Source organism: Ovis aries, chromosome 12 (assembly GCF_016772045.2).
Source record: "Ovis aries strain OAR_USU_Benz2616 breed Rambouillet chromosome 12, ARS-UI_Ramb_v3.0, whole genome shotgun sequence".
NCBI lineage: Eukaryota > Metazoa > Chordata > Mammalia > Artiodactyla > Bovidae > Ovis > Ovis aries.
The window spans coordinates 65,130,369-65,145,679 of NC_056065.1; positions in this window are offsets into that span (position 1 = coordinate 65,130,369).

Below are 15,311 nucleotides of genomic sequence, written 5' to 3' on the forward strand. Positions count from 1 at the left end.
TAAACCCATTGGGTAAAACAGTGCACCCCTCCCAAAAATATATTTTAACATAGCGAGTGATTTTAAGCATATTTTTTTTTTCATTATGAAAGTAATGAACTGCTTTGTAAAGAAAATTGAAAAGTAAATATTCATTCTCATATATTTTAAGATTTATTTGGTGTCACGGTAAAGTGTCCATGATACATTGTGTTTTAAATGTGTTATCAGTACAGTAGGAGAAGGAAATGGCAACCCACTCCAGTGTTCTTGCCTGGAGAATCCCAGGGACCGGGGAGCCTGGTGGGCTGCCATCTATGGGGTCACACAGAGTCAGACACGACTGAAGCGACTTAGCAGCATAGTACAGTAGCATGCAATATGACGCCAGTTCTATTTTTTTTTAACATATATATTAAGGAAATACTGGAAATAAAGAAAAAAAAGAAAACAGTAGTCATCTCTGAGCAGTGGGAAATAAAGATATTTCTACTTTTTTACAGTTTCTGCTTTCCATAATTAATGCATCAACATGTATTAGAGCTTTAATGAGAAAACTATAATACCTGTGATTTTAATTTGGAAAAATATAAAATGAAATGAATTCAGACTCCACAATTGTTCTATTCTGACTCGAAAATTATTCCATTCTGATTTGAGGTAATGTTTTTTAAAGAGATTTAATTTAAAAGAAATAGCAGTAATAAGCATGGGCTCTGAAGTTCTCTTGTCGAAGGAAGTCTCTTAACCTTCAAGGAACTCTACCATGTGCCTTTTTATAGTCTCTCTAATTTTCACAAAAACCCTGAAAAATGCATATTGTTAATTCCATGTTAGAGATAATGAAGCTAAGAAACTCATTCTCAGTGAGGACAGGTGTCTCAAATATTGTGTCCCCACAGAAAGCATCTTTGTGTAGGAGTCTAACGGTCAAGAGCATGGCCTCCCTCCAGGCAGCATCAAGTTCTAGGTGCAGCAGTGGTCCTCTCAGGTACATCTCCAAGGGCAAGGAGTTGAACTAAGTTTCCATTTCTCATAAAATAAAAAGATAATTTCCCTTAAAGTGTTGTTGTGAGTATTAAAGGCCTACCGTTCAAAGCCCTTTCGTGATGCTTAGCTAGGTTAGCTACAGGCTGCCGCAGCGCTAAGGTTCAAACACAGATATATCTAGTCACAACGTTCACACTGTTTCTACTCTGCAAAACTTCTCTTCTCCACCAGGACTCCTCTGTGAGTGAGTGAAAGTTGCTCAGTCATGTCCAACTCTTTGCAACCCCATGGACTATACAGTCCATGGAATTCTCCAGGCCAGAGTACTGGAGTGGGTAGCCTTTCCCTTCTTCAAGGGATCTTCCCAACCCAGGGATTGAACCCAGGTCTCCTGCATTGCAGGTAGATTCTTTACCAGCTGAGCCACCAGGAAAGCCCTCTCCTCTGTGAGGGTTTCCTTTATTCCTTCCAGCTCAAGGAACTCTGCCTTCAGATCTAGCCCCCAACCGTCACCAGGCTCCAATTTTGTTTATGTAAGGTAAGGTGTTACTTTGCATTGATCACTGAGGAAGGCTTTCTTATCTCTCCTTGCTATTCTTTGGAACTCTGCATTCAGATGCTTATATCTTTCCTTTTCTCCTTTGCTTTTTCTTTTCTTCTTTTCACAGCTATTTGTAAGGCCTCCCCAGACAGCCATTTTGCTTTTTTGCATTTCTTTTCCGTGGGGATGGTCTTGATCCCTGTCTCCTGTACAATGTCATGAACCTCAGTCCATAGTTCATCAGGCACTCTATCTATCAGATCTAGGCCCTTAAATCTATTTCTCACTTCCACTGTATAATCATAAGGAATTTGATTTAGGTCATACCTGAATGGTCTAGCAGTTTTCCCTACTTTCTTCAATTTAAGTCTGAATTTGGCAATAAGGAGTTCATGATCTGAGCCACAGTCAGCTCCCAGTCTTGTGTTTGCTGACTGTATAGAGCTTCTCCATCTTTGGCTGCAAAGAATATAATCAATCTGATTTCAGTGTTGACCATCTGGTGATGTCCATGTGTAGTCTTTTCTTGTGTTGTTGGAAGAGGGTGTTTGCTACGACCAGTGAGTTCTCTTGGCAAAATTCTATTAGCCTTCCCCTGTTTCATTCCGTATTCCAAGGCCAAATTTACCTGTTATTCCAGGTGTTTCTTGACTTCCTACCTTTGCATTCCAGTCCCCTATAATGAAAAGGACATCTTTTGGGGGTGTTAGTTCTAAAAGGTCTTGTAGGTCTTCATAGAACCATTCAACTTCAGCTTCTTCAGCATTACTGGTTGGGGCATAGACTTGGATTACTGTGATATTGAATGGTTTGCCTTGGAAATGAACAGAGATCATTCTGTTGTTTTGAGATTGCATCCAAGTACTGCATTTTGGACTCTTTTGTTGACCATGATGGCTACTCCATTTCTTCTAAGGGATTCCTGCCTGCAGTAGTAGATATAATGGTCATCTGAGTTAGATGAGTTAGGTCTTCAAGAAAATTAGAGATACCAAGGGAACATTTCATGCAAAGATGGGCTCCATAAAGGACAGAAATGGTAGGGACCTAACAGAAGCAGAAGATATTAAGAAGAGGTGGCAAGAATACACAGAAGAACTGTACAAAAAAGATCTTCATGACCCAGATAATCACAATGGCGTGATCACTCACCTAGAGCCAGACATCCTGGAATGTGAAGTCAAGTGGGCCTTAGAAAGCATTACTACGAACAAAGCTAGTGGACATGATGGAATTCCAGTTGAGCTATTTCAAATCCTGAAAGATGATGCTGTGAAAGTCCTGCACTCAATATGCCAGCAAATTTAGAAAACTCAGCAGTGGCCACAGGACTGGAAAAGGTCAGTTTTCATCCCAATCCCAAAGAAAGGCAATGCCAAAGAATGCTCAAACTACCGCACAGTTGCACTCATCTCACATGCTAGTAAAGTAATGCTCAAAATTCTCAAAGCCAGGCTTCAGCAATATGTGAACCGTGAACGTTTAGAAGTTCAAGCTGGTTTTTGAAAAGGCAGAGGAACCAGAGATCAAATTACCAACATCCGCTGGATCATGGAAAAGCAAGAGTTCCAGAAAAACATCTATTTCTGCTTTATTGACTATGCCAAAGCCTTTGACTGTGTGGATCACAATAAACTGCAAATTTCTGAAAGTGATGGGAATACCAGACCACCTGACCTTCCTCTTGAGAAACCTATATGCAGGTCAGGAAGCAACAGTTAGAACTGGACATGGAACAACAGACTGGTTCCAAATAGGAAAAGGAGTACATCAGGGCTGTATATTGTCACCCTGCTTATTTAACTTATATGCAGAGTATATCATGAGAAATGCTGGGCTGGAAGAAACACAAGCTGGAATCAAGATTGCCAGGAGAAATATCAATAACCTCAGATACACAGAGGACACCACCCTTATGGCAGAAAGTGAAGAGGAACTAAAAAGCCTCTTGATGAAAGTGAAAGAGGAGAGTGAAAAAGTTGGCTTAAAGCTCAGCATTCAGAAAACAAAGATCATGGCATCTGGTCCCATTACTTCATGGGAAATAGATGGGGAAACACGGGAAATAGTGTCAGACTTTATCTTTTTGGGCTCCAAAATCACTGCAGATGGTGACTGAAGCCATGAAATTAAAAGACGCCTACTCCTTGGAAGGAAAGTTATGACCAACCTAGATAGCATATTGAAAAGCAGAGACACTACTTTGCCAACAAAGGTCCATCTAGTCAAGGCTGTGGTTTTTCCAGTGGTCATGTATGGATGCGAGAGCTGGACTGTGAAGAAGGCTGAGCACTGAAGAACTGATGCTTTTGAACTGTGGTGTTGGAGAAGACTCTTGAGCGTCCCTTGGACTGCAAGGAGATCCAGCCAGTCCATTCTAAAGGATCAGTCCTGGGTAGTTCATTGGAAGGACTGATGCTAAAGCTGAAACTCCAGTACTTTGGCCACCTCATGTGAAGAGTTGCCTCATTGGAAAAGACTCTGATGCTGGGAGGGATTAGGGGCAGGAGGAGATGGGGACGACAGAGGATGAGATGGCTGGATGGCATCACCGACTCGATGGACGTGAGTTTGAGTGAACTCCGGGAGATGGTGATGGACAGGGAGGCCTGGAATGCTGCAATTCATGGGGTCGCAAAGAGTCAGACAAGACTGAGCGACTGAACTGAACTGAACTGAAGGTGTTACTGGGGGGCTGAGTAACTGAGAGACTGGGGAACTGGGGGCTGGAAGCTGGGGGACTGGTGCTGGGGGCTAGGGTTTAGGAGCTGGGATCTGGGGCCTTGGAGCTGGGCATGGGGGGCTGGGAAGCTGGGGCCCGGGGCCAGGAGCTAAGGACTGGGGGCTGGGAACTGGGGCTGGGAGTAAGGAGCTGCCCCTCTTCAGCCCAGTGCCCTCCCAGGAAGCTGGTTCCCAGGCTCTTTCATTCTGGCAGGTGCATGGAGGTGAGGATTGTCTTTCTCTCTCCCGGTAGGAACTATGTTCACTCCCCAGGTTGAGTCTCCTCCTTGCTGACCAAGCATCTTGAGCAGCTGGCTTCAGCTGCATCTCTTTCTCTGGGGTGTCTGCAGAGTTGTCAGGACCTGAATTTCCATGTTTACCCTTTCCCAGTTACACCTTCCTCAGGCAGGTGGCCTCTCCCGGGCACCAGAAAATGGCAGTGCGCTGGCCGGGAACACGGCCCTCCCGCTGGCGAACCGGCAGCTCCCGTGTGCTGTAGTCTCTGGAGCAGCCCCTGCCAATTAGCTTGTACTCTCCCCACACGCCCGGGGCTAGAAGGGAACCGGGCCAGACTGAACCAAACCAGACAAGGGCTCCCAGGACACCCGAGGGCGGCGGTAGGAGCACCGGCTATTCTCTCTACTCTGGGCTGATGTAGGGGTGGGGTCAAAGTGGGGAGGTGGCAGGGAGGGAGGGGTCGGGAAGTTCTTCCTCCCATCCCGGGGCGGGGGTGGGGTGGGGTGGGGGTGTCGGTGGGGGGGGGGGGGGGGGGGTTTCCGAGGAGGCATGGCAGGGGAAGGGGAGGGGTGTTAGCACTCACACCCAGGGCAGTCACATATCTGTTCAGCCAGGAAGAAGGCCTTTAGGACCCTCCAGCGCTGTGGCTTCTCCATCTCTGTGTCCTGCAGAGTCCTCGAGATTGTCGTGACCACTCAGATCACCAGGGCGGAGGGCCGCGTATGCAGGGGCTGAGGATGAAGACAGGGAGGGAGGCAGACAGGCGCTGTTCCCCCACCTCCTTTGCTGACCCTCCCTGGAACCTCAGCCACTTGGCTTCTCGGTTAAGGTTTCTTCCCCTAAAAAGCAGGCAGAAGAAAAATGTCTACCTCTTAGCTTTACTGTGAGGATAAAAAGTAATGAAATGCGCAACACTTGGCATGTAGAAGGCACTCAATAAATTGTGGCCATTTTATTTACAGAATCCATGCAGTCTCGGTTTGCACATTTACTGGACTCTCTTCTGGGATGAAGAAAATCGTAAGCCTTACCCAGGTAACATTTCATCTCCAAGGCTAACTAAAAGCAGCAGAAGGACAGAAAGCAGAGATGAGCAGGGAGATGTAATGAACATTCTCAGAGACTCCTCGGGTGCCAAACACTGGGCAAGGTGCCTTACGTCTGGTATCTCATTTTACACTGCACGTAACCTTTCTGAAAGATCAGGCTGCTAAAAGTCAGACAGCTTGCTGGCACATTAAAGAAACAAAAGAAATGTTCAAGACTGGAATGCCTGCTGTGTCAAGACACCTAATTAGAAAACAACGTCACAGTGAATTAGTAGAGCAAGCTCCCTCTCTGCCAGCAGAGCTAAAATAAATGTGCCAACAGGGGAATCACAGAGCAAAGTCGATTATCATCCCGGTGATTCCACTGATTCCACATGCACGACCCAGAGGTTTGACAGAACCGGGCATGTGTTGTGTCTTGGTGTCATGCTAAACGGTAGGGCTTCCAGACACACTTGTCATATCGCCGAGAGAATCCTATTCCAATCAGAGATCTTCATGTCAGTTGAACTTGTCTAGATACAATAAGGAGACATCAAGGTAACTCCAATCACCCAATTAAAACACTCTGACAATGACTGAGCAACAGCAGGATGTTGGATTTATAGAGATTTTTATTTCTAACTCATCAAGACTTTTACAAGGGAAAGACAATCATTTCGCAAAGATTATCTTCACCTGCCATACTGGGACACAGAAACCCATTCCTACAGTCAGTGCTGGTATCATTCATTCATTCATTCATTCCATCTCTTACTTATTTTTCCATTCATTCAGCCATGTGAGTTGAGTGCTGTTTCGTAACGCGTAGAGGCAGGGAGCATCAAATGCCAAATAAGAGATGGTGCATTCCTTTAAGGGGCAAGTCTGTCAGAGAATAACCCAGTGACAAAGACTGGCAGTTATATAAATAACTGTAAGCCAGGTTTAGGCTAGGATGGGATGTTCTGTGCTAAGTTTGACATTTATTGTGTAGGTTATAAGGGTGCTATTGAAGGATTATGGGCCTGAGTGTGTACATTTGAGAAGCAAGTGTGTAGGTGTGCAGGATGGAGGAGAAGCAAGGACGTAAATTAGGAGGTGAGTGCCATCATGCTTCATGGAGTCTACCCCGACTCCAGCAGCCTCGTTATCAGTTTCCCCCTCCACTCATGGCATCTAGGCCTTTTCTCCACCTCTTGGCTGAAACTATTCTTTCGTATGTCATAAGCGAACTTCTGGCTAAAGTCCAAAAAGTGCTTTCCATGTTTTATCTTATCTGATCTCTCTACTCCACTTGCATGGTTAGCCACTAACTAGCTGGAAACTTTTCTCTGGCCTCTTGATGCTCTGATTCAGATTTCTCATGACCTACCCGTCAACAAGTCCTGGTGTTTATAAGGCGCATGTAAAACTCTCCCTGGGAAATGTCTTGCTTATTGGCAACTTCTGCAGCTAAAATTTCTCCTCTGTAGAACATCTATTAATGAAGAGAATCTGAAAATGGGGATTCTCTGAGGGAAAAATTTAATCACACAGTTGGTCTCAGCATTATATTATCATGAATCCATCTCTACTTATCTAACTTAAGAATGAAGATTTGGGGTCAGAATAAATATAATGTCTTCCTCTGGTTTGCCTTTGCCAAGCTGCACTGGGGCCTATCTGGGCTAATAATTGAACTTGTTAAGGAGAACAAGAGGCAGAAAGGGGCTCTCTGAAAGTCCTTAGAGAAAGATCTTATCTTCTAGATGACTTTTTGCTGAAGGAAGGTCATTTAAACATCATCTCTGGTGTTTTAAAACTATGTCTGCTGCTGCTGCTGCTGGTGCTGCTGCTAAGTTGCTTCAGTCATGTTCGACTCTGTGCGACCCCATAGATGGCAGCCCATCAGGCTCCCCTGTCCCTGGGATTCTCCAGGCAAGAACACTGGAGTGGGTTGCCATTTCCTTTTCTAATGCATGAAAGGGAAAAGTGAAATGAAGTCGCTCAGTCGTGTCCAAGTCTTAGCGACCCCATGGACTGCAGCCTACCAGGCTCCTCCATCCATGGGATCTTCCAGGCAAGAGTACTGGAGTGGGGTGCCATTGCCTTCTCCTAAAACTATGTCTAGTCCCTCAATACATGTTCTGCTTCTCTCTGGTCTCCAGTGAATTGTTGACTAAAAAACTTGAAGGGACGCTCCATGGGGGTTAAAGCCTCAGTTCGTACACTGCTGCTTCCCCGGGACCTAGAAGAGTACCTGGGACAGACTAGGGACTCATAATTAGGTACAGAGTGAATGAGAAGTTCTGTTTCGAGTTGGTAGGGGATGCAGTTTGTCCCCACGCATTGCTGGTTTGTTGGCATGAGGGAAACGACCGCAAAACTGGCTAAGCTGATGAAATCATGGATGAAGAGAATTTAGAAGAGGTCACTTAAGGATTTATCAATTTCAATTCTTATATAAATTTGTTCTGTTCTCCAGAAGCCTCACATCTTTGTGGGAGGCCCAGGATTTGGCAGTTACCACCACGAATGAGGGAAGACCTGAGGACGTAACCAACCAGGCATGAACTGGCTGAGTTTACAAACAAGGAAGTGCAAATCGAGACTGACACCTTTCTTTTTTGCAGCTCTTCGACTTCAGAACAAATGTCTGAAAATTTGCAGATTACAGGCACCTCTCTGGTTGGATTTTGAGCATGTCTTCTCATATAATTTAGTTTATTTAAAGCCTCAAAAAAATAATTAAAGACTTTTCTTCTGAGACTGGGGTCTTCTCCGATGGGTAGGGTTCAAGGCCATCTCCTCACCAATCTGAACCCACTGGCTAGTAAACCAAGGGAGTTTATTGCCTTCTAATTAGTGCCCTAACGGTTTGCTAAATATGTTACCCAAATGCTGTGCTTGTTTCCTTCCTGGTGAGAGTCAGCTGAAATTTCCAAGGCTGCTTGGCCTGATTCCAAGCCCATGGAGAATTGATACCTTCTTGATCAACTTGTGCAGGACTCTCTCATGAACAGTAGTAAGATGGTCTGTTGTCTCCAAGTTGAACTTTCCTCAACCTTTCATTCTGTATCTTGAAGTCAATTTTGGGATTTAGCTTTTTGAATTCAAAATAGAAGCTTGATAACTGATCCTTATAATGAACCAGCATGTTATACCGCCTTCAGAGTTGGAGTCAGTTAAGTATGGTTTCTGGAAAATACACACAATTTTCTTTTTTTAGTCAAAGAGCATTGCCAAATAGAGCAACATTTTGTTTTATGCCCTTTGTTAAAAATATGTGATTCATGGCCCCTTTTTGATCCTGGCAAAGGATCCCTGCATTCCCACCTGCTGTTGAGAGCAGAAAAGAGAACGTTCCCTCGAGCACTGGTGATTTCAGATGATGATCAGGGACCAGCTGAAGCTTCTACTTCTCTACCTTCTGATAGAATGGCTTAGCATTGGGCTTCCCTGGTAGCTCAGTGGTAAGAGAATATGCCTGCTCAACGCAGGAGACACAGGTTCAATCCCTGGTCTGGGAGGATCCCACATGCCAAGGAGCAGCTAGGCCCATGCGCCACAACTATTGAGCCTGTGCCTTAGAGCCTGGGCGGTACAATTACTAAGCCCACGTGCGCAACTACTGACGCCCACATACCCTGGCTCCTGTGTCCCACAACGAGAAGCCACCATAATAAAATGCCTGCATATCACAATGAAGAATAGCTCCTGCTTACTGCAGCTAGAGAAAGGCCTGAGCAGCAACGAAGACCCAGCATAGCCAAAAGTTAATTAATTAATTTTTAAAAGAAAGAATGGCTTAGTATCAATTGCTGCTTAGTCCAAATCACTTTTTGGCATATGTTCTTAGGAACACGATTTATCTGTTTACAATTCCAGATATCAGGTGAGTTCATTCAATTTCTTAGAGGTTTGTTTTGTCACAGGGAAAAGTCTTTCAACTCTATTACAAGTTACTCACTAAAGTGATGTTGCCTCTAAGCTTAAGTTATACATAAATGGCCGATCTCTGGGAACTCTACCTCCCAGGTAATGAACATTAAGCTAAAATACCTCTGTTTAGCTCACAGAAAACATCCTGACAAGGCCCACCTGTGAATGACTGCAGTCAGAAAGAAATTAACACATCCTCCCCAAAGGCTGCTGGGAACCCGGAAGTGTTTGACTTTACTCCCTCCTGTTTTAAAGAAACTTGAGCTCCAACTCAGGCGAGATGGTTCTCTGGGATGTGAGGTCACCATCTTTTTGGTCTGCTGGCTTTCCGAATAAAATCGCTATTCCTTGCCCCAACATGCTGCCTCTCGATTTATTGGCACATTGTATGGTGAGCAGTATGAGCTTGGACTCAGTACAGATTTTTGGTGACCCAAAAATGTGACCCCACTCGGAGAATTTCAGGTACGTTTTTAGCAGCTGTCAGGACCACTTGTCCTGAGGACCTACCGTTCAAATTTCCCCAAAGTGGCACCCCCTGCCCTAGTAACAGGCAGTTGGATCAGAGAATCAACATTTGGGAACCAGTGTGCTCCACGCAGAAGGGTAAGTCACTCCAGTGTGTACAGCTGGAAACTTTATTTTCCCTCTGTTTGGGGCTTTTGCTTTAGAATAAGCCAGTTTGTTCTGTATTTGAGTGAGGTATTCTGTTGGAGAGAGGAAAGGGCTATTGGACTTTCACCCGATGTGTGAACTTGTTCATTTCTTTGGATGCTGGTATTTGTGTGCACTGAGTCTTGTTTGTATTTCTGCCTCTTCAAAAATGGGGAATATTTCAGCTATCTCTAAAAAGCTCTCTGAGTTGCATTTTGGATAAGTGCTCTGATTATAGCCTTGAACCTGTAAGTGAGAAGAAGCTAATTTATTGTAGGTGCAAAATCACAGATTCTCACATCTGTCTGGTGTTCTGCATCACAACATAGGTTACTACAAAGTGACAGTGATAGAAACTAGGACTCAGTTTTGAAAGGAGAGGCAACCAGGGTGCCACTGTTGAAACAGGCTGTCCAATTCTTTTTTTATAATTAGAGGATAATTGCTTTACAAAGTTGTGTTGGTTTCTGCTGTACAACAACATGAATCAGCCATAACTTTGTGTGTGTGTGTAAATATATATAAATATATATTCCCTCCCTGTTGAGCCTCCCTCCCACCCTCCAGTCACACCCTCCAATTGTTATGGTTTTGAGTTTCTCATTCTCTGCATTGCTTGTTCAGGGAACCCCTCACCCCACTTGGTGTAACTGGCCGCTTTTTACTCAAGGAAAAAAAAATGCATTCAATAAGCAGGTCAGTTCTCTGATATTTGCAAAGAGAATTGCAAGGAAAGTATTTTAGGAACATAGTGCAGAGAATAAAAAATGATGTATCTGGTCCAGTGTTCGTATTCCAGGAGAGAAAGGAGAGACACAGAGAACAAGAATAAGAGGCTTCTAGTTCAAACCTACAGAATAGTTTCACCCTCTGCTGGAAAGAGTCCCCATGACACACAATTCTGCAGGTTTCCTACTTCTCACACCCCCGCGCTGTTCCCAATTCATTACTGGAAGAGGGTTTCTAGAGCTAGAGGATTTTGCAAAGCTGCTGGGGGAGGAATAGTTTTATGTATCACCACCTGTGCCTTGAATCTTTCCTGGAGTTTGGGGAAAAGGAGGGCAAGGAGTTTTGGTTCTGTTCTTGGTTTGTTTTACAAACATTCTTCTTTTCCTGAGTATAAAAGCAATACATCAGGCTTCCCTGGTGGCTCAGTGGTAAGGTATCTGCCTGCTAATGCAGGAGGCCTGGGTTCAATCCCTGGGTTAGGAAGATCCCACATGTAGTGGAGCAGCTAAGCCCATACACCACAACTATTGAGCCTGTGCTCTCGAGCCTGGGAGCCACAACCGCTGAGCCCACAATCCGCAGCTCCTGAAGCCCACGTGCTCTAGAGCCCCTGCTCCGCAACAAGAGAAGTCGCTGCAGAGAGAAGCCCCCACGCTGCAATGAGGAGTCACCGCTGCTCACTGCAATTAGAGAAATGCCCGTGCAGCCCTGAAGACTCAGCCAAACCGAAATAAATAAATACAATTGTTTAAAAAGAAAAAAGCAAGATATCCGGCAATACCAAATGCAAGGATACAGATTCACAGAATCTCACACTGCTGGTGAGAATATGTATAGACTGAGGCAACCACTTTGGAAAAACAGTTCCACACTGCTGTTTAAACTTTCACTCACCCTATGACAAACTTCTCCACTCCCAAGTTTATATCCAAATTGGTATATAGGGACAATGGGAATTTATGTACAAGAATATTTATAGTACTGTTCTTAACAGGGAATGTCTGGAAATAGCCTAAAATACAGAGTCAACAGTAATACGGGTCACACAATAGAATATTATATAGTAATAAAAATAAGCTACCATGGCCTATGCATCAATAGAGATGAATCTCAGCAATATTAAGTGAATGAAGTCTTAGAAGACAATTTATAGCATACTACCTTAAATTTAAAGCCACCAAGATAAAAATATATAGTTCAGATAGCTTTATAAAAGCACGTATCAATTACATGCAACTTTATTAAAAGGAAAAGGAAGGAATTATGAGATTTGGGAAGGTGGTTATCTTGAATAAAGAAAAGTGATGCGTGGGATAGGAGAGGATTCATGCCTAGATGCAAATTTTTATTTTAATCTGAGCTTTTATATTGAGCATTGGGCATATGAGTACTTACTACATTCTAATAAACAAATTAATAAATAATGGCTATGTGTGGACTAATGAGGTGACTCTTTACTGAGTTAAGGTCAACCCAGTTCCGAGTGTCTCTGGATCCAAACAAGAAACTGAAAGCAAAAATCATACATTCATTGTGGACAATTTAGAGCCTCAGACAAAGCATGTGAAGAAACAACCATCCCTAACTGTTATCACTCTAGAGATGATCATTCAGGTGTATTTCCTTATAGCTACTTTTTTCTGATTCCTATTTTGAACAAAATTGTAATCATGATGTTTAAACAGTAATCTTATTCTTTACACTTAATATTATATACCTTTTCCCATGGGATGAAACAGTCTGAATGTTTTTAACAGCTGAATAGTATTATATTATATGTATGCATCATAATTTAACAAATCCTTTATACACATTTATTTTGGTTTGACTTTTTTTTTGTTGTGGGTTAGACTGAAATAAACAATTTGCACATATCTGGGTGCTTTCTCTGATTTCATTAAGATTTTTAAGAGAATCAAGGTGGGAAAATTTTTTTAGTTATTACATATTGCTAAATTGGAGGGCATTATTATGTGAGAAATGAAGTGAATAAAATACTGCACATAAAAATGCCTAATATATACATGATAGACATTCAATATCAGTTGATGATGAAGCTGCATATAATTATAAGTTTAGCTAGAATATATTGGAAAGGATAAAGGAATATCTTCCTCATCTACCAGGCTATGAAAATTAGATGACTTAGAACTGCATCTTAAGTTTTGGTGGAAATATCAGTACAAGTACATGACATAGGTGTATATAATTATATTAACTTTATGTTGCATTAATGACACTAAATATAATTTTTATGCCATGCTTGTTCTTTCAAAAACATTTTCATATGCATCATCTCATTTGCTTTCCATGACAGTCTAAGATACGTTAAATTATCTCCGCATAACAGATGAGGAAGTTGACACGGGTTACTATACTTACCCAAGATTTTGAAGCTTAAAACTGAGTTCTAGTCTCAGCAATGGTGGAAGGGCTTATACTGAATGATTGTCCTGCAGATAACACTTATAAACGATGGACAATAGCTGTTTTAAAGGTTCCAGAGAAAAACTAAAAGCAGGCAGACACTGAAAGGGAAATGGTTAAAACCAATAACCTAAGTTTCCACCTTAAGGAACTAGAAAAATAAAAACTCACAAGATGTAGAAGAGAGGAGACCAAAATAAGAACAGAAATCACTGGAACAGAAAACAGGCTGTAGAAAAATGTAACAAAACCCAAAATTTGTTTTATTGAAAAAATGGCTAAGCCCCTAGCTAGACTAATAAGGAAAAAAAGCAATTTATCATATTGGGAATGAAAGAGGGAGCATCAGTACAGATCTGACAGACAGTAAAAAAGGGGTTATTGTGAACAACTATCAATAAACTCAACAACTTAAAATGCACAAATTCATTGAAAAACATCTCATCAAAAATGAAAAGAGAAAAAAATGGAAACTGAATATCCATGTATCTGTTATTTTAACTAAATTTGTTATCAAAACTTTTCCACAAAAAGGATTCCAGGTAAATTCTATCAAATAGTTAAGGAAGGCTTAACACTAATCTTAAATTCTTTCCAAAAATAATAGAAGAGGGAAAATATTCCTAACTTTTCTGAGGCCAAAAATATCCTAATACAAAAGCTTGATAAATACAAAAAAGAATAAAGCATATCTCTTATGAATAGTGACATACAAATTCTTACCAAAATATTAGTAAGTCAAATTGAAAAATACATCATTATCATATCAGGTTTAACCCAGGTATGCAAGATTGGTTTAATATTTGAAAATTAATTCACCATTAATAATATAATAAAATCACATCATTTCAATGGCATTACAAGCATTTGACAAAATTCAACAGCTATTCACAATTCTCAGCAAATTAGGAATAGAGAGAAATTTCTCAACCTGAAAAAGGGCCTCTCTTAAAAACATATAGCTAACATTATATGTAATAATGAAATATTATTGGTGGTGGAAGCACAAAAGGAACAAAAACAGGACTTTCCTGGTGGTTCAGTGGTTAGGAGTCCACCTACCAATGCAGGTGATATAGGTTTGATCTTCCCAAGGGAAGATCCCAGGAAGATCACATTCCGTGGAGCAGCTAAGCCCAGGGGCCACAACTACTGAAGCCCACGTGCCCTCGAGCCCATGACTCACAACGGAAGCCACCCCAATAAGAAGCCTGTGCATCCCAATAGAGAGTAACCCCTGCTAGCCACAACTAGAGAATAACCTCTTCTCAGGGCAACTCGAGAGTAACCCCTGCTCCCCATGAGAGAGAAAGTCTGAGCACAGCAATGAAGACCCAGAACAGCCAAATAAGTAAAAAAAATATATTTTTTAAAAGCGCAAAAACAAAAAGGAGGCAGTTCTCATGAAAGGAAAAATGATGTCCCAGTTTGAATCTGTAAGGCCTGAGGCTATGCCAGGGAAATGACTTCCCCCACCTTTTCCAGAAATATGAGTTGTGCAAAGTCCTTATATGATGGTGAGATTAGAATTCCCAGGAAAGTATTTTTGTTTTTTTCCCCTTGTAAAGCTTATGCTTTATTGGAACAATTACCTATTTTTTAAAAATCTCTTCTTCCTCTGTTCCCATATAGCTCTCTGACAAGTTTGGGCTCTTTCTCTGGTTTTAGAATTTGTGCAGAGGCCGGCACTCCGTAGCACAGACCCTTTGGCAATGGGCACACCCCCCATGGCGGAGGTTCTCCCCTACAATGTGTCTGCCTGGGCCCATTACCCTGCTTCTCTCTGCCAGCCTTATTAGGAGGCAGCTTTAGAGAATGCATTCGAGAGCTAGTGAGAATCCCCACTGGACAGGCCTGCTCCTGGGGATTCTTGGTATAGTAACTACCTGCTAGGTTGTTCAGTCATGTCTGATTCTTTGTGACCCCATGGACTATACTCCGTCAGGCTCCTCCATCCATGGAATTTTTCAGACAGGAATACTGGAGAGGGTTGCCATTTCCTCCTCCAGGGGATCTTCTTGACCCAGGGATTGAACCCACGTCTCTTGCATCTCCTGCATTGGCAGGTGGATTCTTTACCA